The 25303-nt window shown below is 39.5% G+C and overlaps 1 long non-coding RNA gene across 1 annotated transcript; it reads right to left on the reverse strand.

Moving 5' to 3' along the window:
• Nucleotides 1-4612: 4612 nt before the first annotated feature.
• Nucleotides 4613-18778, reverse strand: LOC118566553. The gene is made up of 3 exons (XR_004933105.1): nt 18764-18778; nt 4839-5001; nt 4613-4723 (listed from the first exon to the last, which is right to left on the reverse strand). It is a non-coding gene; the product is annotated as an uncharacterized LOC118566553 (long non-coding RNA).
• Between the last annotated feature and the right edge of the window lie 6525 nt (nt 18779-25303).

Here is a 25303-nt window from a genome sequence, read left to right on the forward strand (position 1 = left end):
ACGCTTATTTATCACCTCTCGTCAGCGGCAACCGCCCACAGTCTATGCTTCAGCTGCAAAAGTGAGGGATTTTCCAAATGACATTGTGAGGTGTGCCCTCCCACTTGTTTTCCAGCACCTCCTCCACAGTCTCACCAGAAAAAGCATAATTTCCCTATATACTGGCCACCTTGACGGCTTTGAGATTAGCTTCAATAAATATGAAGACCGGCAGTTTTACTGCATGGCTCATTGGCATAGCGGATGATAGATATTACAGGCCGGGGGTTAAGGGAAAGAAAGTCGTTGAACGGACAAAGAGAAATGGCAAAGTCAGATGGATGATAATGAAAGAGCAGATGCTTTTCTGTGCAAGTACAGATAATAAACATCTGTGAATCAAAAAAAATAATAAACTGCCAATTCCCAAAGTAAATTGTTACTGGGAAAGAGTAAACAAAGCACCATGATCTACCTGTCGGTGAAGCAGAATATTTCTAAAATATAATAAAAAGGTTGTGCAGAGACTTTACCTTAGGCTAACAACAAACCATGATTCGCTATTATAAATTTTGTTACTGCATTGGGGAGTTACTGTTTGTGAGATTAGATGATTATGCATTCAGTAGAGAGGAATAGGGTGGATATATTTCAGTTAAACGAGCACTCAGTGGGAGCGGATGGCCCAAGACTGACATCGGGATTAACTCATTTGCACTAGCGCTGCCTAGGTTCTTCTTTTGGCTCACCCAGCAATTCTCCTGTAGGGAAAAACAATGTGACAAAACACCATACGCGACTTTTTCTGTCTGCTGAATACATTAAGGGAAGCGGTGTGCAATAAATTTCCAAAATCCCTGTCTATGAATTGAAAGAAAACAGAATTGTTTTGTTGATATATATTGTACAAGTCAGCGAGGTGTATCATTTTTCACTACAATTTCTATCTAACATTTGTATCAAACTCAATCCATTAACATGTCGTAAAGTCAAACACTGGGTTATAGGTATATATAGAACAAAGAGCACTTTAGTTACGATAAAACTAATCAGAAATGGTTCCCATTTTCTTTTTTTAATTATTATAGCTTCTATTGCATCTTAAATAATAATTTAGTGTTAAGGTCTTTTTAATAATGGTAATTAAAGACAAATTAAGGCAGAGCTTTGGTGTTCCCTATAGTAGAGGTGGAAGAACCGTTAAGAAGGTCTAGGTCTTTATGGTAGAAATAGAAAACCCTCCTCACTAAAAGGCACACAAAAAGCCCCTCAGAGATTGTCACACCAGGAGGTGAAAAAAGTCCGGTCTGATGAAACCAAAATAAAAGTTTTTACCCTGAACTACAAGCGTCATGTCTGAAAACAAACAAAACAAAAACAACAGGCATAGTTTAGAAGCTGATTAACACCATCCCTACTGTGCGGCAATAGCCTGATGCTGTAGGCTGATTTCAGTAGGAACTGGTAAATGTCCAGAGTTCAATCCAACTGGGCATCTCTAGAAAGGCCTAAAAATGGTTGCATGCCAGTGCTGGATATCAATCCTGACCGAGCTTAAGATGATCCACAGAGAAGAATAGGAGGAAATAAACCACAGTGCAGGCGTGTCGAGATTGTAGAAACACATTCAAGAATCCCTGAGGCAGTCATTGCTACCAAAGCTGCTTCAATAAGTTTAATACTTCTCAAAATTACTTTTTTCGTTATCATTATGCAGGTAGAGCTTTGTGGAAAAAAACACTCAGATCTGTTTTAGAACAAAAGAACGTGGAAAACGTAAGGGGTTAAAAATACCTTCTGGTGGCACTGTATGCCTTTTGGTTGCAATACCAACAATATTTTTTTTTTTATTAATCTTCGCTTAAAACACAAGTACCATCTTATGTGCAACAACTGAAACCAACAGCCTGTTGTTATCGCTGTCTAGCTGGAAAATAACCGTTAAAGCCCATCATATAATAGAGCGTGTTTTCCCATCAGTACTCACCGCTGGATCGCCACATCAACCATACTGTATATTAAATGGCTCACATTGCTTTTTGTACCCCCGCCACTCCCGCTGTGAAGTGCTGCAAATTCTTTTCACTCAATGCAACAATCCGAAATGACCTTAATGTCGACAACAAGGACGCGCGCGATGGATTACTTGTCAATTTGACTGCATAACAGAATCATGGCATTGGAAGATGAATTACCCTGCAAACCAGGCAAGACAAGTTGGCGTGTGTGTTCATTTAAACCCGATTTATGTATTTAACGCCTTACGACGGGGCGTGCGTGACAGAGTGCCGCCGGGCCCCTAATTCAGATGTATTACAGCCAACGGCGAGCACCTCTGACTGACAGGCAAAACATAACGCTTTGGAAACAATTATTCATAAGCAGGACTCTGCATTAGGTGACCGCTCAGCTTAATGACAAATGTTTTGTTTCTGAGCTCAAATTAATTCCCCCCCATCAGCATCTATGAGTGTCTGCTTGTAGGAGCAGTAAGCTACCCCGGCTTTTTTTTGTTCCCCTTTTCTTTGATAAGTGCCCTCTGTCTTATCATTGTCATGAGCAATGTTGCCACCTTTGCTGATTTAATCACGACCTGTCAATGTGTCCGCACCGCTCAAAGCTTTGTGTTCATCTTTAAGTGCTGCAGAGCGTCCGCACAATGGGAAGGCCGCTCTTGATCAATACTTCAACACCGATGACAGACTTGTTAGTGAAAAACGTCCCCCAGTGTTTGGCTTGCAGATTCTCTTACCTCTGTGGTCACATGTGCAATGCCTTGCAAAAGTATCAATAAACCTTCAAGTTTTTTTCCCAAACTTCTGTGTCGTTTATTGAATTTTAGGTGATAGATCAATGCATAACTCTACAGTGGAAGGGACAATATGATGAATACGGTTTTTAAATGTTCTAAATTTTCCAACAAACAACGTACCCAGACTTACTTGAAAAACTATCATTGCACATTTTACTCAATGCAATGGCCCAACTATGAAACATAGTGGTGGCAGCATCATGTGGTAGGGAAAACTTTGCTTGAGCCAAGACAGGAAGCAGTTTTGTGGTGATTTGATAATGTATGAATAAGTTGAAGATGCAGAACAGCTGCCAGCGTACAATATATATGAGTGTTCATCAACCCTGACCGGCCAAACCCATGGCCTCTCTAGAGGAGCTGCAGATATCAATAGCTCAGGTGGGACAATCTGTTGACAAGATAACTACTCTCAAAAAATGTAGCCTTTGTGGAAGAACTGCAATCAAAAGCTATTCTTGAATGAAAGCTAAAAGGACTCATATTTCAAGTTTGCTAATGGGACACAGCAAACACATTGAAGAAGGTGTCCAGGTCAGATAAGACTGAAACTGACCTGAACAACTCACTGGGACACATGGCGGTGCTGGCATCATGCTGTGGGGATATTTATTTCCCCTGCAAGGACCAGGAAGAATGTTAGAGTTGATGGGGTGATAGATGGAGACAAATATAGGACAATCCTGAAAGAAAACGTATTGTAGGTCACAAGAGTATGTTGCGAGATTGTCCTTCGAGCAAATACAACCCTGAACATACAGCCAGTGCTACAATGGAATGGTTTAGATCAATGCCTCTTCAACTGTAACAATAGTCCAGTCAGAGTTAGACTTGAGTAAAAGAACATTAGGCTCAGACCTTCACGTTTTCCTGAAATGTTTACAGAGTGTTTCTCCCAACGAATAACACCAATCAAACAAGAATATTTCTTCTTTGAAAAAAAATGTTTTATGTCGTTTTCTATTAATTTTCAAAACTCCACCACAAGAAAAAAAAAATCATTTTAAAACATAAAAACAGCCATTAAACAGCAGATCTTTAAATTCTAATTCACAGCTATATTTTAGATATAGCTGTGAATTAGAATTTGTTGTAATCTTTTTAAGATTTGTGTAGCTTTTTTTTGGCTTTAATCAAATTGTATTTAAATGAACAAAAGGGCACAGGCGGCCTGTCCAAATATAACCTTCCCCTGACTTTCGATTAGTCCAAACATAATAATAAAATACGCTGAAGTTATATGAAGTTGGTTGTAACATAGAGTTTAGACGTAAATTCAGACTGGATAACTCACTTGTTCCCTGACCGCCTCGTTATGCACCTGTGATCCAGCCAATCTGCTCCAAGTCCTCTTCTCACCTCAACCAATCATCCTTCAAATGCTTGCTTAATAAGCCCTCCATACATGGACTCTCCTGATCTTCAGCCGAGCTTCGATGCTCTCAGGCTCCTCCTGGATCCCTTCCCTCCTCTGGCTCCCACCACCAGTGTCCAGACCCCAGGGGGAAGACTTCACTGATCCTAATCCTAAAACGATCATCCTAGGTCACCAACATTAGCAGCTTTCACGTCTTCTGCCGGGGTCTGATGTATGTCAATAAATCTTTCTAATTGCCTCTTCTGTCTGTGTGAGTCTTTCCAGGTTCAAATGTAAGAATGCAAAAAAAATTACAATACTTTAGCAATGCTCTTCATGCACAAGTGTGTGGAGGGCACTGCATTTTGTGAGGTTTGTGCCTTTGTTTGTGCCCTTTTTTCCAACACGGCCTCTTCTTAGTCAAATGTTTTCCATCCATCCCTCGAAATGTTGTCTATAGTCCCACTTCACTCCATGCTTGAAGGGCACTGATTTAATTTCAGAAATTGATGTTGTTGTTTTTTTAAAGATTAGTCTTCCTTAAACTTTTATTCAGAAGTGGGAAAAGAAATGAGCTGAAAAAGAAAAAAAAAACATCATTAAAACTCTCAATATTTTTTTCTTATTCATTCAAGCATTCAGACCCAGCGCATCCCATCTATTTAGAGCAGCCAAACTGATTCAATTTACCGTGTTTGCATCACTCCTTAATTCAGCAGCCTCTCTGCGAGCTGTAAAACATGCGTCGTCAGGGAGATGGCTTTAGTTGGATTTTTCTTTTTTTGTACTTTAACTGCAGATGCTTCGTCTTTTGAAATCTCATTTATTAATGTAACTGAGCAGATGAAGGCGGCTGTGGGAAGAAAATAAAAAGTCACAGCGAGGGTGGGGAGGGTAGAGAGCCTCGTGATGAAAAGCTGTAGATTAGGTTGTCAAATAGCTGCAGAGCTTATTTAACTGATGTTATGATTGTTCAAGCAAAACAGCAGTTTTATCCCAGGGATCCCAATCCCTATCATGCTTAACAATTGTCTTTTCCTACGCGAGATATGAATACGGTGTTTAAAACCATTTAGCTGTTTAAACAAACCCAGATTAGCCACTAGAAAACTAATTAGGGAAGACCAGTGCAGCTAAATTACAATTACGTCTTTTTGAATGTTTTTCTTTGGGTAATTGTTTCAGTAAGTGTACATAAACCACAAAATTAACATTCCATAAGTGATACTACATCATGAAAGCAACAGCATATTATTAGAAGAACTATACTGTACTGTTCAAGAGATAGAAGAAAAATTATGAACATTTTAATCAAGCATTTTAGGAAAGAGAATGTGTTGGAAGAGACATAGGCCCTCAGCATCATAGATACTCCACCCTACCTAACAGTGGACAGGAGGTGCTTTTCCACATATTCATCCTTGTTGTTAGGCTGGAGCCATCAGGAGCGTATGTTGCTGAAAAGCTTCCTCTTTGTCTCATAATTCAACTTTTTAAAATTCTAGAATCAATGTTTTTGGATACCTTTCTTCAAATTTCAAAGTTGAATGCACAAAGAATTGTCTGCATTTAACCAGTTTGGATTTAACCAGTGATGCCCAGATGATGATGCTATCATTTTATATTTAAGTTAATGTTGGCCACATTTGTGAATGTATTTTGAATGCCACATACACAACCAAACATCCCAATGAGAGTTGTGGACCTCCACAACAGTGGTTCATCCGTTTAAATCATTATATGCAACAGGATACAAATGTCCAGCCATCATACTTATCAGGGAGGAGGTGGGTTCTGGGTACCAGAGATTAATGCGTTATGGTTCAAAACGTGCGTATCAAATCCAGGAAGTTCTTGTGAAGATGCTGACTCAAGCTGGTAAGAGGATTTCGTTATCCAGAGTGAAAGAAGTCCTCAACATCAGGTCCAAGGTCACTAAGAAAGATTTCACAAAAAAGAGTGTACAGTTTAAAAATTAAGTCAGGGTCAAAAAACATAATTTTGGGGGCATTGTTAAAGGTTTGATGAAACTAACATTAAAGTATTTGTCTATGGTGCCCAATGCTATACTTGAAGGGAGAGGCTTGCAACCCTGAGGACACCATCCTAACTGGGAATTACGAATGAGGAAACAGCATCTTGTGTGGCTGATTTACTGCAAGAGGGACGTGCGCTTCACAAACAGAAACGCCATGGAGAAAGAACATTATGTGGTAATATTTAGGTAAAAATAACATAACACTGGTAATAATTGTTCAGTTTAGGTACAAACAGGTGTTCACACTGGCAAAGATCCTAACAATGCTGGCAAATTGGTTACAAACTAGCTTTAAGGGGACATAAGCTTTTTCAGCCCTTTTGTGTACTTGGAGTTGTTATGCCACCACACCATGCTTAATTGTGTGAATTGTGAACAATATGTGAAATGGGTAAGGGATCAAAATGGACTGTGAATTTTAGAATTTCCCCACAAGCACAAAGGACCTCCCCTCACGACAGGGTGCCTGCTGTTGAGCCAAACTCCTCCCCACAGAGGAGCACCTCTCAGCTCCCTTCCCTTCTTCACCATTTATCCCTCTTCCTTGATCTGCTCTGGAGAACAGGGCCCACGGGGCTGGGACTGCCAGCCATGCCCTGCGAGCCACACAGACAAAAGGTCAGAAACTTCTGACCAGACTCAGTCTGTTTCTTCTCCCAATGGGGGCTCCCGGGGAGGGGGGTTGCAAGCAACATCAGATCCAGTCTGCCTGCAGTCTTTCTACTCCTTCCTGGGACTCTAAAGGAGAGCCCCCCCCCCCCCTGCAGGAGCCATACAATGGGCCTGAAAGAGGCCACAAGCTGAGTAAAAATGAGCTTCTCTTAAACTCAGTTCCTCCCTGGTATCGGAAGAAACTGCCAGCTGATTCAAAGATAAGTCTCTCACTTCTGCTTAAAAACAGATGCCGAAGTGAACGAATCCGTCTATGCTAGCTTTGTTTTGCTTTCTCAGCGGACTCCAGACAGAGCTGATTCCAGACAACGCAGAGCTGAAAAGCCGGCAGAGGAGCCACTTCCCCAAGCTGAGAGCAAAGTCTGCTGAAATCGCCTGCTGCATGCCGGGGACTTGACTGCAACCAGGCTCAGAGGCTGCCTGCAGGACATCTGAGCCTTCGATCTCAACCACGCTTCGGCTATCTCCTAGCCACATGTCTGCTGCTGCTGGGCCGCAGAGCCGCAGGCTAGCCCGCTGCTGAAAAGACCAACAATTTCCCCTGCTTTTCAATGCTCCCTTCCTTGGATGGCCAAAGTGGACCGAACTCAGAAGAGGCACCGGCAGGTTCGGCAGAGAAACCAAAGGGAAATGTTTGTGCAATGCTTACACATGGTTGTTTTTAAAACAAAGAGCTAACAGCCGTAGCTCATGCTAGCATCCTGTATCAGGCCATTGCGATATGATTCAACTGTGTTTTTATGGTTATAACAAGCGTTATCTCCACAAATGTTTCATACATTGATGGGATATTAATGTTTATGTTATCCGGCCACTCATTATGACTAAAATTAAAGCTGAAGTATTTAAAGTTAGTGCTGAAAGTCCGCTAGCCAAAATCCTATTAACTTCTGGTAACGTCTGGTTCCGGACATTCAAAAAGGCTTGTTTTAAAGCATAAGGCTTGTTCGTTTCGCTCTTCCATCATTTGATAGTGCTATGAGCCCTATTCCCGCATTAATATTGAATATTAATGTCGATTTAAAGACGTTTTGTATAACTTTAGAGTAACCGATTTTAGTGACCAATCGCTGCAGCGACCCCTAGCTCCCGGAGGTAGGATCGCATTAATAAAGTTCCCAGAGTTCCCAGATTCTTACCGAGAAAATCATTCTCTAAAATGTTATTTCCTCAAATAATGTTTTGTGTAACATTTGCATTGTGAATGGGTTGAAAGCATGCCAAATGTTGTTCTGAATTAGTTAAGCTAATTTAACCTCAATTAACATTCCTTAAGGTGAACTTTGGCTCTTGAACTCAAACAAAATGTTATTTTATCAAATAACATTTTGTTTAACTCAGGATTTACATTGTGAATGGATTGAAACACGTGCCAAATGTTGTTCTGAATTAGTTAAGCTATTTTAACTCAATTCCATGTTCTTTAAATCAGATCTGCAGTGAACCAGGATTCCCTGAATTATTCTGATGATGATCAACCACTTTTGTTTTGTCTTTTGTGTTCTTTTGCATGTAAATATTTCCTTAGCTTCTTTTTATCTTAATTTTGTTTAGTAGTTTAGTTAAGTTTCACTAGCCTAGTAGAGGATTTGTTGATTGAAATATAGGGTTAATTCAGATAAACAGCATTATATAGTGATGTTCTCTGGATGTTAATTGTAAATTCTTGAATTTGAAGAGAGGTTGTCACTCATTTCTTCTATGTGTGTTAAGTATTGTCTGGAGGTGATATCCCCAGACAATACATGACAGAGAGTTATTTATTAAACATTAAATAACTTTAAACAGTGTATATTTGCACAACATAGTCTTTTAGGGTTGTGGACAATTTGAATGTAGTCTGTCCTGGTACTGTGTAGTTATTTTTCTATGTTTTTGGGCCATACCTTTCAAGCTGTTTTTCATTATGTTTTTTGAACAATAACGTCAAAGTATTTGATGCTAAGCAAGGTCATTGACTTTTGGCTGTCAGTTTCATAATTCTGCCATTTTTATTTCTCGGGGCAATTTTTCAGACCAAGCTGAAAGATGGCGAAGCTACAAGTGATAAAGTCAAAATGTCCGGTTGTTCAATTACATCATGCCCCAGGATACGACACAATGGCCGAACAGGGTGGAGTCGGACCCTCCGTGACCTGGAGGAGGGCGGGGTATGAAGTGCCTCCTTTAAAGAGTCAGCACCAAAACGAGTTGGTATCAGATAAGCCTAGAAACAGGGGTAAAAAGGGGGAATGTGGGAGTAAATTAACAAAGTATTCAGACCGAAGCATTGCAGTTACACTATATATAGACCACAAATTAATGATTTCAATGTGAAAAGGAAGAAGTGAAAAGCACGAAAAGTCCTCTGCAAGGACCACAAAGCTCTGATCCCAACCCTGTGGAAAATTTGTGTGCAAAGTTCAAAAAGTGTTTGCGAGTAAGGCAGCAAAATAACCTGACTCTGTTTCACTAGTTATGTCTGCAAACCCAGAACCACTAAACATGGAGAAGCAGCATTTACTTCCTATGCTCCACAAATCTGGAACAAACTTCCCAAAAACTGCAAATAAGCCGAAACACTGAGTTCCTTTAAATCAAGACTGAAAACCCACCTGTTTAGGGTTGCTTTTGGCCCATAATAACAGGAACACCGACCAACGACGTTTTTATGTTTTCATGATGTAAAGCACTTTGAACCGCCTTGCTGCTGAAATGTGCTATATAAATAAACTTGACTTGACTTGGGAGGAGTGGACAAAAACTCCAGCTAACTACGTGAAAGGCTTGTGAGAAGGATATAAAAAAGTTTGAGCTAAGTCATACAGTTTATAGCAAATCAATCCAACTTTTCAATTTTAGGAAAGTAAAAACACATTTGTTATTAATGTACGGAAGCTTAATGCTGCCACTGGAGAAAAAATTTTTTTTTTGCTACTTATCTTGTATAAACATGATAAAATAATTTACGTAAGGTTTCTTTCCTCAGTGAATAAATGTATGTGCTCTAATGTTTTGGCTGTTTCTATGTCTTTTAGACGGGAGACTGTATTTCTGCAGTATAATGTAAATTCCCTTTAAGGCTTTTCACACATCTTCACCTGGGTTACCAATAAAAATGCAGGGGGTCGAATAATTAGAAAAATGTATGGACTAATTTTACCTGTGTTTCATCTTTTGCTAGTTAACAAGAGAATTTATATGAGCAGGGGGATGTTGGGAAATCCCAGTCATGTGCTCTAATAAAAATACGAAATAAGCACAGAATTTCCAAAGTTACTGTGTCTAGTCATGCCCCAAGTCTCCTCTCAAGCCATTCAGTATGTTTGTAAAGATTTTATAGTTTCACCTTAGTGGAAAATTAGAGCTAGTGTTTGGCCCACAGGAGTCCACTTCAGCACCTAAAGCAAGGCTAAATCAATAGCACACGCAGGTTAATAGCAGTTGTGTTTTTGGGAAGCTGGCACATCAACTATTAATTAGCTGGTGATTAGAGTCAGCTGGAAAGAATGAGTCACAGCCCGAGGAGGCCATTGTCCTTGTGCTCGGGAAGGATAAATCCTGAGTTAAAGAGGGAGCTGGAGGTTCTCTGTCAAAACGTACGTCCTTTGTGGAAGTACAGTAAAAAAAAAGAAAATGCAGATCGAGAGAAATTTGAAAAGAGTCTGAAAAAAAAATCTAATTATTTCCGAAAGGCTTTTTACATAATGTCACACAAAAAACAAAACAATGATTTTAACCTCATCTAAATTCTTTTACACTTGCTGGTGGATTTTAGATGTGGGGGATTCACCGCCTTGGGCAGCAAGGCCAGGGTTGCATCATGAGCTGTCAACAAAAGCAAACAGTGGCCCTCAGTGGCAGGGTGGGGTACAGATAGACAGGCTCTTCTGCCAAACCTCAAATCACAAACGTTACCGTATTTTACTGGAATTTCATGGAATAGTAGTGCATAATTATGAGGTGGAAAGGAGAAAGGCACATGGTTTTGAAATGTTTTCAAATACATGTTTATAATACATGTATTAACTTCCCTTTGCTATACCTTACAATAAAAACGATGCAACCCATTGTTGTTAAAAGTCACATAATTAGTGAACAGAGCGTACCTGTGTGTAATATGTGGTGCTTTTACAAAAGAGCCATTTCCCTCATTGGATGGTCCGCGACATTTGGGTAGATGTGAAAGCTCATCCATGTTCCTCTGCTCACCGAATATAACCCTGGTGTGGTTTACAAACACTGTGAAATCAAACTGATTAGCAAACCAAAGGGACGATGCCACATCTCCTGAATGTGTGATTTAAAATACTATGCTGTATGTGATCAGAGAACATTTAAATCTTGGGTCAGCGGCCATGTAACAATATGGCAAGACATTATATAATTCAAAAGCCAGATTGGATCTTCAAAACAAATGTCCATAAAATAAAGAAAATTAATATTTCAAATGTCCAAATGGCGTTCTTCCTATCTATAATTAACTGTTGAGCAGTTATCAGTCTTTCCTTTGACAGATGACGTCCCATTTTCCACATGCACACAGTTTCCTGATGCACCTAGCCAGAAACACACTCTTCTGATCTACATGGATAGCTGAAACTCCCCACAATGTACAATTCACAATAATCTCCAATGTTAATTAGAGATAAGTGGGTTTTTTATGAAATGTTTAAACAACTTAGCTTATTTGCTCGCTGCTCATATCGGGCCTGTTCTTATAATTGCTCCCCAAACGAGCAGAAGTCTTAATTGCATGACGCTGTCTAGGCGGTTTGGTCTGCTAGCAAAAGTGCAGAGAAAGTGAGCCAAACCGAATGAACGTGTGAAACTTGTCAAGTTCCTATTCACTACCCTTGTGTAAAAGCACCCATACTGTCAGCATAATTATAGCTGCTCTCCGAAGGACTAAGAAAACATTAGTGAAGACACAACTCATAAAGACCAAGGAGCAGTGTAATCAAGGTTTGGTTCTAAAACGCTATCCTAAACTTTTGGATATCTCATTGTTTAGTCCATCATCTGAAGACTGAAAGAGCACAACACAGTTGCAAAACCAACCAAGACGTGGCAGTCCATAGTGTTTTTTTTTATTATTATTTCACCGGGGGTCTGGAGTAAAGGCGCTAAATAAAAATGCATGGCACACTTATTATTTTATGATTTGTCAAAAATAATGGGGGAAAAAAACGTGTCACTTCTTTCCCATTCCCCAATTGTGGGCTAATCTATGGTATATAATATTGTGGTCCTCCAGAAAATAAATACACTAAAATAAATGCGGTTAAAAAAAAAACTCTTGTTGTTCCTCGTATTTAGTCCGTTTCTGGCAAAAAACAAAGAAAAGTAAAAAAAAAAAAAAACCCGTTGGGGCCCATTATAAAATCCGCTGCGCTATACAAATTAAAAAGCCATAGCTTTCATCGCTGTCTCTCCTCCTCCAGGCTTAGGTTGCCATTCCACTGATTCCTCTGAGTATCAGCAGTAGATCCTCCAGGTGTCCTTCCGATCGATCCGGTCAACAAAACTTATATTTCTTCTCTGACAAGCGCTGTGTTGACTTGATCTGGCCGTTCCTCGTTTAACATCTATTTTCCTTTCTTTCATGCGGAGGAGCACCGTTCGCATCCTGGCCTGGCGCACGCCACCAGCACTTCCTATGCCACAACCCTCCAAAACTCATATAGACACCCTTTTTCACCCTGGTTCTGTAAACCAGATGCTTCTCATTGTGGACAATTATACAGCTTCACATACACATATACAAGACATCCTTGTTTAACTTTTTTTGCAATCACAATGACGCTAATCGTTTTATCCTTCACGGTAGAACATGTTAATACAAAATCAACATGACGACGTTACAACTTTCTGGTCAGTTTTTCCTTCCAGTGTATTCTACATGAAGTAAAATGTTATGTTCTCCTGTCTTGTATGCTTTCCATGAAAGAGTGTTGTTTTTCCTCAGGATCCCCAGGTTATTTGTAGGTTTCTGGCGATGGTGCGGTTCTGGTTCGGTTCGCACCTTATAGTATTGTTTATTATCCGTAGATTCTTGTTTCTGTCATTTGTTAGTTTTATAGTTAGTAGGTTATTGGTGTTTCTGTTTTATTCCTATTTCCCTGCCTGCCTGTCCTCAGGTTAGGTTATTCTTTGATATCCGTACAATTATCATGTTTTCCTGTTAGATTCTGCTCTCCTCCTGTCTCTGTCAGATCTCTGGCCTCTCTTTCATTCAGCCTTTACTCTTTTCACCTGCGTTAATTGCTCCACCTGCTGTTCCTTCTGGCTCCTCCCATAAATATTTGGCCAGTTCATACGCACTCGTTGTCAGGTCTTCTGCTATGCTTCGCTGGTTCTACTTTCTCACTCTTCACCGCAGCATGCGACTCCCGAGTTTTTGCCTGCATTTTGGTCCACAAACCAAACCCCTAAACGTTACATGTTTCCCCTCTTTGCCATTCATGTTTCAGTGATAGCGGGTGATAAATTGGACTCCGAGTGTTGATAGTGTATCTAGGTGTTTCTCCGACATGATTAAAAAGAAATTGGGTATATGCTGCAATAGGGAGAAACAAATGAATATCTTTAAAACTTTATTCCACCAGCTTATCCAAGTAAAACGCGTTAAAAATGAATCCGCCGACAAGTGCAGATGAAGCTTGCAAACCCTGAAGAGAAGAACATAATGTGGCCTTTTAAATCAGTCGCCCTCCCCTGCGGGTTCAAATTCAAAAGCAACATCTACCCCAAATAAACAACATCACAAAGGCTGCTCAGACATAAAAGGAGATGAAAAGAGGACATGTGTCAAATACATATCATGTTTCCGGCTTTGGGAAGCGGCGCGTGGTGTTAATGGATCAGGGACCCTCTCGAAAGCAATTACCGCCATGATTCCCAGAGTGAAAAACAGGTGTCAAAGAATCCAAACCTCAGAGGTCAGATTTGATATTCTGTTTGTTGTCTGATGCCTCTGCAAACCAAGTTTGAAACAGAGAAGCGGTTATCGGCGAGACAGATGTGTCTCATTTGGTTTATTAGGAGCACAAACCACTCCTCTGTTGCTGCTGTGGCCAGAATGTCACTGAAATTATTCTGCTCGGAGGGGTTTGGCTTTTATAATAGTCCATGCAATAAAGGAACAGTCGCTGAAACTGTCAATTTCCTTTACCTAACAAGCATTAAGGCTTGTTAGGTAACACTGCCAAGCATAAAGGCTTAAATAATTGCTTAAAGGAAATTTTTAGTGAAACAAATCTTAACTGATCCTGGCTTTTATCTTCTTCTGATGACCTTAAAAAAATGGCACTTTGCAGGTGCATCTAAATTAGAATTAGAAAAATTGCTCCTTTAACTTTGCCCAAGAGAGAGTAAATGACCACTAAAAGGACCATAAGTCACAAAAGATCACAGCTAACCAAATCTGATATTGATAGAGTTTGGTATCTTAATGAAAGGTTAGGTGGAAGGACAAAAATTTGATATTCATGGGTAAAAGATGGGAATTGGGAAGTGCTACTTTAATTGGCTCTATTTAACAGTTTTGTTCTCCCCTGTATTCATAAAAAATGTAAAAACTGAAAACTCGTACACTTTTCATGTATGTAGTTGATGGACTTTTATATGTTAAATGAAAACCCCATACTGTTTCAGCATGCATAAATGGGAATAATTGTGTAACGTCTTCCAATTTTCAATTGGATTCAAGTTAAAAGAATCGCAGTACATCGTTTCTCTTCAAATAATCAACAAATCTTCAGTATTTCCATTTCAGTCTCTGGGCAAAAACAACTTTTGTAACTTTTCTTGATGTGAGGTCCAAAGGTTTTACAAAAAAAAAGCCCCTATCACATTGGAAATTGGTTACAATCTCCTCTCATGACATGATGTCGCTGAGTTTTTATCACATGTGGTTGTGTCTGGTATGGCCAAACCTCTTCACTATTGATGTTCTGCTCATGTCCGGGCCGTCTCGGTGTGTTGGCTCTTTTATGAAAACAGTGGGAGCCGGTTTCCATTTGAGAGCTCTTGCAGTAGGGAGAAGCTGTGACACTACAAATGCAGTAAAAAAAAAAAAAAAAAATTGAAAAGTATCATGTTGGAGAGTAGAGACAAAGAGAGACATTCAGGGACTTGTTTTATACTTGTGCTTTTTTGTCAAATGTAAATATTGCAGTAAAAAGGTAGAATGTTTTGTCATATATTATTCATATATTATTCACAGCATTTACATTTGAAATATGCATGCAAGCTATTTTTGTCACTATTCGTATGTTGATGCTGTTGCAGAAAATATCTTTTTTGTACATTTGACAAATATATTTTCTTCAAAAATGTTTTGATTGTTTTGTACACTGGGTTACAGTAGAGTTGTTGTTGTTTTTAATATAGAAACATTTAAAGCAATATAACTGGTATTCCATCCTATTTAACAGCTAATTCACCTACATTTGACTTTGATTTTGGCAACCACACCTGCTGCTAAATTACAAATATTTTAATTGTTTTATTGTCATTCATAATTTATCATTTATTTTACTTAATGTAACTGCATTTGCCATTGTATTAAGGTTTTATACCATACACAGAATTAAAGTGAATTCTTATGTTCTATAATTTACCATAAACAAAACTAAATCAATAACGGCAAAATGTTTATTATCAAACAAAATATGCTGTGACATTGAATGCGGTTGTTGTTTTTTTACCGTTAGTTTCTGGCAGCAACAACTGTTCTTTTTTACAGGTCAGTGGAATGTTTAAAATTTGACTTTACTATACTATAAAAGCTAAAATAAAACAGAAAATAATGAGGCAAATGATGTCAGAAAAGAACCATAATGTCCATCACTCTTCACAGCTTTTTCTTGCTTTTGAAAACATGTTGTTCTAGAAGATATCTGGATTGTTCAGACACAACTTGGTAAACTTATGTTTTGCCGCCATGTACATTAAAGCTATAGTTGGTAATCCTGTTCAGAAATACTTTTCGTTTTACTGTGTAATATGTTACCTGACTCCGCCAGATAGATTTGCTCCGCATATCCATCTGGAAACCTTCCGTTGAAGTAATTTTGGGAAGGGGCGAAAATACTGGTTAGCTGATTGGCCTATGTTGGTGACAGACGGGCCAAATAAACCAATCAGATTCCTCGTCGCTCTGTTACGAGCGACGACGAAAACACAACCACAAGCCAAGCTACTCTTGCTGCTGCAGGTAAAGGCTCGTTAGCTCAGCAAAGAAATACTCTGTAATTCCGATAAAACTTGCTCGATAGCCACGCTAACGCTAGTTTCGTCGACTGAAGCCGCCATGTTCTTTAGACTGAACTGTCGCGCTTCTCGTTGTGTCACACCTCAACCCGCCTCAAAGCCAACGCTGATTGGACGTTCGTTTGGTGAACGGCTCCAAATTTTCTTTAACGGAGGGTAGCCAGACTGATCTGCGAGTGAAACCTTGAAAGCTCACGAGATCAGGATGGTCTCACGAGGCTATGTAATATGATCCTTCCATTAGAATCTAATGAATACATTATGTATTCATTAGATCTTTGTGAAAGCCGCAGGCCTGTAAAAACTCTGATCTGTCTCCGCCTTTTGCACCGAAGGGCAGGGATTGGTTAAAGTTATGGTTCTGCCCTCACTCCCCTCTGTGCCTCAAGTTCCTGGGTGTCACCTTATCTATTGAGTGTCCCACATGGCAATCACTCTGACGTGCTCATGTAATGCCAGTGTTAGTTTCCGCTTGCTGGCTGTCCATGCATACTTCTCGTGTTTATGTATCCTGTTAGCTTAGCGGTTAGCTTTGATGTTAGCGGTTCATTGCAGCTTATGAGAAGATAAGAAAGGCCTCAGTAGGAAGAAGTAAGACTTGCCAGCTGGTATGATTTCTGTAAAGAATAACAGCAACTGATAACTGTCACAACGGAGCTCATGCAGTGTTGGCTAACAAGCAAACTAGCCATCTCTGCCGGGAGGACAGAGTTGCTGCTGGACCACACTGTCCCGTTTCTAACATAATGGCAAAATAAACACTATTATATTGAATTAACTTACCTGTCCAGCAGAAAGCCTGCAACCTCCCCATCCACTGTGATTCACGGCTCCCCAATGAATTGTCTCCATCTGGTAAAAGCTATGCAGAGGCTTATTATTTATTTTTCTTTTCATGGTTACTTTCTCTTTCCGCTCGCTGGGCAAAGAGTATGGATGGTCCTCCATTTCAACAGAAAAGGGTAAATAGGATCATCTACAGTCTTCTTACTAGTTTAATACTCCTCCACTGACAACACTTTCATATACAGGTAAAACGCGTAACGCCAAGGGGTTCGTCCCCTTTCAGCTACCGTAATCAAAAATGGCGAGGCAACATTGCATCTTTTATTGGGTGCACCGCCACCTTTGTATTTAATAATAATAATAATAATAATAATAATAATAATAATAATAATAAAACTTTATTGATCTCAAATTGGAGAAACACAACTCATCCTAAGCTTTGAGAACGCTTTCCTTTTTGAAGCGATTGTTATTAGGCTTTGGCAGAATATGTATTTATAAAAGCAATACTTGATCTTTGCTAATAAAAAGCCAAATTAGTTACACGCTATCCCTTGAAGTGTTAAATACACTCAACTAATCTACAGTACACAGTGCAAATGTTCCAATAAAAACCCATTTTATCCTATGATCATAGGATTAGTTGTAGATTAGTTGAACCAGTTCTTACTTTTAACAGTCAAATGATGCAAATATTCCATGAACAAATTATTATTAATTATTAATAATTAGCACTGGCATAATTCATGTTAATCCAAAATGTGCCAAATGTGTTGTGTGTGCTTCACAAATAGAATAAAGTGTCCAAAAAGGGTGTTTCTATACAGTGCAGAATAATTCAATCCAGGTCTGATTAGGCTAGGTATTTTAAATGTTGAATATGAGATGAAAAGAGAGTGAACTGGCTCCTTAATTTACGAATCAGGTACAAATGTCAGCATCATTGTATCCTAAAGTGTATAGCCATATCATTTCACAGTGCCAGCAGATTAACAACACACTCCACACTGATTGGATGTGCAGGTAAGCAATAAAGACCTCGTTTGGGGCACAATCTGCAACATTAAAAAATGTTTAGTGCTTGTGCCGCTCCTGATGGGGTCGCACCCTGAGTGGTGAGCCATATTAACCATTAGTGAAAACACCATAAATCAGACTAGCCTTTTAGCTTGTATAAAATATGCTAAGGCATCCTTATTCTTACATTGTTTATATTAGTTTTGATTGAGCTCTGTTCAGTTCAAGAAGTTCCCGCTTGAATCCCACCACTGAGGTTTTTCGTCCAGTTTATGGATTCAACTATATGTGCAGCATTTCCTATCCATCTGGCACCAGACATGTAATATCTTAGACATCAGGAGCTGGCAGGTCAACATGATGTACCATGCTGTGTGTTACCAAAATAAAAAAAAATAAAAAAACTCTTTAGAAAGTCCTGAAAAATAATTTAAAATGGCACAAAGAGAGGATTTTAGCGAGAAACTGAATGAAGTTTCTGTGTTCCTTTATGCTTGCTCTTCTGTTCCTTTGCTTTTTTCCGTGATGTATTCTCTATAGACGACAGTGATTCAACGGGATGATTCAGATTCGGATAATCCGCTGCCTCACCAGGTAAGAATCATGACGCATTATAGGAATAGACCCCTACTGAGGGGATTGCATGTCAACTATTCCATTTTTCTTTCAATCAAAGTTTTACACAAAAGTCTGATTGAAAGCAATCTCCCAGCATAGCGGTATAGTTGAATGATAATTGGTGTCAAGGCTATAGGCAAAAAGCAACAGAAAAAGGAAAAAAAAAAAAGAACAGCTCACTTTGCCTGAGCATTGGAAATGGTGTTCTGATGCTCATTTTTAGACTTACTGGGAGTGTATTCCAGCTACTTTTTAAAGAGATCTTCATCCTGCAATAGCTGAGGTCTTGTCACGGATGATCTCCCCTCACTTCTCAAATGGAAACTGATGAGAGTTGTGCGTTCACCTTAAAAAAAAAAAATCAATTTGCATTACATATAGTGTAGCAGCTGCATGAGTACGGATCGAATGTACGATCTGACAGTTTCTTTATGGCTTACAGTGCTGATGGATGACAGCTCTGTGGCTTTGTCATCAGGCATTAGTAACAGCCACCAGCTTCGGGATCCTTCTAAGATCCTTAGAAGGCATCGCATTCTACGAGCGCAAGGTCATTTCCAATCATCCTCCATCCTGGCACATTAAAACCTGAATTCACTCCCGCACCGGAGAAGACAGCCTAAATAAGCTTGCTTGATGAGTGAATATAAAGTCTGGGGAACAGAGGGGAAGCATCATTATCATAGAAAACGTTAGCGCAAACGACGGAGCAAACGACGGACACTGAGGCTATCAGAGATGATCAGTCAATAAATTCTAAGCACTGTGTAATTGGCCAACCTCCTTTGAAGGGTAAACACAATATAATGCTCTCAGTTTAATACTGAAGTTGGCGGCTTAAAGACATGCTGCTGCTAAAGACGAAGTTTTATTTTTTCCTGTTTGCTTCCCTTTTATAATAAATGGAGGTTTTTGCAATTTTCTAAAAAATGTCAGTTCTGGGGGTTTTACAGTTTGCTTTAATCTTTTTTTCTGTTTTAAAGACTTCAAACCACTGTATGATGTAAAATCTGTGTTTTTTTAAAAAGTACATTCTTTCTTTCCCACTTCCTATAATTTCATTTTCTTTATTTAATGACTTAACTGTTGAAATGATTATACTTTCTTGCATTTTTAAAAACAGTTTCTTGTCTATGTTTCTTTTCTTTCCTTTTTCAATAACTTCAATCAGTGTAATTGGCCATAATGCACCCCAACCCCCCGTCGCCCATCTTCCAGTCTCTGGCACAGAAAAGCATCCCCACAAGACGATGCTGCCATCAAAACCTCTGAGGCCTTGCCTGAGCCATCATCACTTCTGACCAGAGTTCTTATGAGGTTTACATGCAAATGTCTGTAAGCGCCACGACATGCAGAAGACAGCAAAGTAAAATAAAAAAGAGAAAAACTGGGATCAGTTTGGTCAACTATCCAAGCTACATGACAGAACCTGATAAGTAACCCGAAAAACTGACTGACTAATGATCGTAGTGAAACATTTAAAACCGCAATGTGGTGGGGCAGCATTTGATGGCCACCGTCTGAATCCATATGTCCACAGCAATTTCCTCATGTCTCGTCATTTAGCCAATAATTTGATGAGCAATTAAAAACGAGGCTGTTGTAAACAGCTACTCATCCGGCTTGATGTGTGGCACGTCGGAGCGGGAGGGACCGCAACCTCCAAATGCTCCTTAAATGCCAGCAGCAGGTAATCAGCCAGCGGAAGAGAGTGAAGAGGGACAAATGTGTGAATAAAATCTGAATACATATCCCAACAGACAATAATGAGGTTTACAGGCTCCACAGATCTGCACGTGGTCGCAGCATGCGAAACCTGTTATGTACAAAGGACGAATACCTACAACGCATTAATTCAGACCGACACAGATTTAAATGAAAGGCTAATGCCCAAGGTAGCAAAAAAAAAAAAAAAAAAAAAATCCCCTTGTCTCAAAGGTCATAAATAATGTCTCTGTGTAAAAAAAACATGAAGTCTAGACAATGTTTTGCAGGACATTGTTTCAAGCGGGATGGTGTTGTTAGCCGGTTTTTCCATCATTGTTAATTATATGATTAAACGCCGAGGTTAAAGACCCGTTCAAAGCTCCGCATAGCTAATTAGGGCCCAAGGGAGAGGTGTCCGGACTCCACCGCCGCCTCGTATTCCGCTCACGCTCGCATGCACGCAAACTAACAAATTTAATTGGTTGCGTCATGTGAAGCCATTTTACAAATCAAATCTGTGAGCCAAGAAGAGCCCTGTCGCGGCACCGCATTTAACACAAATCAGCGTTCAGCTAACGCTTTCACTACGCAGCAACCGAGCCAGTGGAGCAACTTGTAAAGATATTCGGCTTTAAAGGGACTGATTTAACACGACTGTGAGTGTGGATTCAGTTTTAGACACACGAAGTAATGAAAGGTATGGAAACGGGCCGTTTTCCTGCTTGTTAACGCTGAGGCGATAATAGTAATGACACAGGGGTGACTCGGCAGGACGAATGTGAAAAACCCTAGGTGGAAAAAAAAAAAGTCCTAAAAAGCTCTTACTCACATGCTGCCTCTCATTAACAGGAACATTTTGACATTTAGGAGGAGATGTTTACCAGTCGCTGGCAACTTCCTTTACTGTGGTTGCCTGGCAACTGTTCCTAACCTAGAGGTATTCTGGGGGAAAAAAAAAAAAAAAAAAACTTGGACCCCCCCCCAGCAAAGAGGATACAATGTCACCAAGTTAATTGTTAAGACTGATAACTTAGAGGAAACTTTTCTGACCTCTTCAGAGCAACAGTAGCTTCGTTTCACTGGTCTTGAGAATATAAGCATGCAAGACTCAGTCTTAAAATCGCGAAGCGTAGAGAAGTACCTTGCAAGATTGGTCAAGCCCCTTGAAAATGGTAAGATTTTTAGATCTAAAAATCTGAAAGATGTGGTATTCATTGGTATTCAGTCCTCCCTCTGCAACACGGCTTGCGCTCTGATAACCATATATACAGCTTCAAGCTTTTTGGAATACCAACCTGCCTCATCTAGAGACTGACATTCTACCCCCCCCATTCTTAACAAAATTGCTCGAGTTCAGTCAGATTAAATCAATATAATTTTTTAGCCTAATTTTTCAATATTTAACACAAATTTTGGATCGGATTTTGGTCTGGACTTTAACCAGCCCTTTCTAACCCATTAATACACTTTGAGCCAAACCATTCTATGGTATAGCCCTGGATGTATGTTTAAGGTCAATTTGATGCTGAAAGGTGAACCTCCAGCACCCCCCCCCCCCCCAATGTTTGGATTTTAAACATAAATGAATAACCTTAAGGGGCTGGTGAACAACTGGAAAAACACACAAGATATAAAATTTCTCCCAGGATTTCAAGTGTAATGAGGACAATGAAGAGCCCTTTTGGCTCTCTCTGCAAGCTATGCAAGGCTATAATTCTCGGCAGTGCACCACGATTTATTTGTTATATCTAAATGAAATTGGAGTAACAAAAGACAACTGTGCGCTCTAAATTTATGACTTTAAAACGTAGCCTTAAAAGCATCATCCCATCTTTGCATTTGCTCTTATAGATCGGTCCTCGACAGAGACAAACTTCCTCGTGTAAATGGAGCAGAAAGCGCTGTAGAAAGAGCAGGAGGGTGGCTGAATAGGGAACACAATTACCACAGTTTGGTATTCCCATTTTATCCCTTGCTGAAATAGGCCTTTTCTTGCCTTCCTTTCTTGCTTTGCTCCTCTCTGGCGAACAGAGAGATGGTGATCTTTTCAAAGGTCATTTGAACCGTTAGTTTTATCTAGGAGTTTCTTCACTGGGATGGCAAAGCACAACAGAGATTTTGCCTCAGGGTTTGGCGTTCGTGTTATTTCATAACCAACTCAAAAGGGCTCAACAAGCAAGTCTATATTAGCAAAAATCCTATCCCTCTGCTCTGAAATAAAGATGCACTAAATAGTCCATCACTGATCCCCCCCCCCCCCTTCATTGAAGCAACCAGCAAAAGGAGAGCTGTAAACAATATTGTGGAGGTTTGATTTGAATTTTCTCTTTCTCATTTATCCCTTTCAGTTTTACTAGATTTCTATGCATTTATAAAACCAATACGGTTGAACAGAAAAGAAAAAAAAAACATCTGTGTAAGAAGAGTGTTGTAGATCATGACAGACGAGGGATAATTATTACCCAGAATGCACTTGGGACTTCAGTCATTACTGCAATTCCCTGCACATGTGCCGGGTAGCTCGTCGTCCGCCCTGTTACTCACATCACACCTGTGCTGGACGCCTCAGGCTTTGGCAAAGGAAGACGAGGCAAATTAATATTTATAAAGAGGAACAGCTTTAGACTAATCTCTGGAACAAAATGAGGTCCATGCAGAAACAATACTACGGAAGCATTTTGCCGTCACTTGAGAAAATAATTTTTTTGAAAACTATCATGTTATAACATGATAATTATGTGGTACAAACGTGATAGTATATTGTATAAACATAACTATATTGCATAAACGTGATAGTTATATTGCATAAACGTGATAGTATATTGTATAAACATAACTATATTGTATAAAAGTGATTATTATATTGCATAAACGTGATAGTTATATTGTATAAAAACGTGATAATTATATTGTATAAACGTGATAGGATAGCGTTATCCAGATAGTGGTGGGATGCTTTTACCCCGTATGTCATCTACTCAGGAAGTAAAATGGCAAATTCACAGGAGTTGATCAAGTTTTACTTTATGCTCGGTATAAGACACGGAGAGACACTGATGCTGCTGCACACTGTGGATGAGATCAGTATTAGCATGCACACACTGAGAAGAATCCTCAAAAGAATGGGACTCTACAGAAGCAAAAGTCAGTCAGATCCTCTAGATGTGGCGGCCTTCCTCATTGACCAGCTGGAGAGTTATGGGAGCCTGCACAGATTAAAAAAATCGAATTAACAATTGTTTAGTTTATCGGCATCTTACACGTAGGCTAAAATGTCTGGTTAAAGTACGCAAACACAAAACACAAACAAAAGAACTATCTTCATGCTTATTGTACTAATTTAAAATCATTAATGGCTAATACTATATCTGAAATATGAGTGGCCAGAAAATACACTTACGTGTTCTTCTTCCATACATGAGAGATATGCCTCTGGTAGCCTGCGGGTTTTCAGGAATCGCAGCAATGGGCTGTCCTTCATTTTAGCCATCCTCTCCACTTCAACCAAAACTAAACTTGGATTGCCAACTTCTTCTTCTGCTTATTATTCCTCCTCTTCTTCTTAAATGAGTCCAACTAAAAGCATACTACCGCCACCACCTGGATAAAGTTATCACATTTATACAATACAATTTCACGTTTATACAATACAATTTTCACGTTTATACAATATAGGTGAGCAAAAACTGGAAACTATTTTGTCTAATTTCTGCACTACAGAAATCTCGGAAAATGTAACCACAACTAAGATCGCTTCTTCAATTAGAATTTTTTTTTTTTTTTTTTTTACTTGTTTAACATCCCCAACCCTTTTTGGAAAGCCTGGACCAAGCCAGGTCACTTTTTGTCAGTTTTAATTTGCCTGTGGCAAAATTAACGGCGGCTTTAAGCAGACAGTAATTTTTGGTGCAATCTTGTTAAAGGCAAACTGCTGTTATTTTTCAGAATGTGATGCTATTGACACTAGTTGTAATTCAATCTGAACAGACTTCCACTGACAAAAAAAAGGAGCAATTAGAAAGATTTACTGACATAAATTAGAAAAGTTTTTTTGGCACTCGGACCCATGCCGAAGACGTGAAAGCTGCGAATGTCTATCAGCTTGTATGTTCATTTTAGGATTAGGATTAGTGAAGTCTTTCCCCTAGGGAACACCGGACACTGGTGGTGGAGGCCAGAGGACAGAAGGAATCCATTGAAGCCTGAGAGCGCGAAAGAGAAGACGGGGTGGAGGAGGGTCGAAGCTAAGCCGAAGAGCAGGGGAATCCGTGGAAGGAGTGCAATATAAGTGGTCTTGTGGGATGATAGGATGAGGACTTGATGCAGATTGGCTGGCGCACAGACGCATGATGAGATGATCAGTAGAAACAGGTGCGCCAGGGGTGAGTCTTCCAGCTTGAACTTTCGTCTAAACTTCATTTTACATGAGTATAGGCTGCTTTTTCCCTAAACGTATATGGAATTAAATGTGGCAAACAGTATTAGTGCAGAAAGATGGTATTGCCTCGGTAAAGATATTTTAGCAGGAGATCCGCCATTGTTTCTAGATTCAGAACAATTAGTCAAAAAGCCCAAATGCGTCCTAATTGAGCCTCTGCAATCAGCTTCGTGAAATTGTTACCCAATGTTGAACCTGTAATCCCAGACCTAACTAACTAAATTTGGGAATGGAGGCAAATAAATAAATAATAAATTGTACATTAGATACAGTGGGCTCTTTGAGTTTGAGCAGTTTGTTTTCCATTGCCAAGTATAAAGAAATCAGACTAAAATAATGTGTGAATTTGGCAGCAAATCCTCATGAGAGTTCCCCGCATGTGCTCCTGCAAGTTGCTGTTTCATAACATTTTCTTCTCGTTTAAATGTTACTTTCCACCCAACTGTCAATCTTGCAGAGCATTTGATTTAAAACCAAAGTAAATGATAATAAATGTAGTTTGAATGACGCAATGAAAACCAAACTACGATTTCATACGATGATCTTTTGGTAGCAATTCCTGCCTGATGTTATCCCATAATAAAAGGGAATACAGAAAATTATAGATTCTGAGAATGCTCCAGC

Source organism: Fundulus heteroclitus, chromosome 17 (genome assembly GCF_011125445.2).
Source record: "Fundulus heteroclitus isolate FHET01 chromosome 17, MU-UCD_Fhet_4.1, whole genome shotgun sequence".
Taxonomy (NCBI): Eukaryota; Metazoa; Chordata; class Actinopteri; order Cyprinodontiformes; family Fundulidae; genus Fundulus; species Fundulus heteroclitus.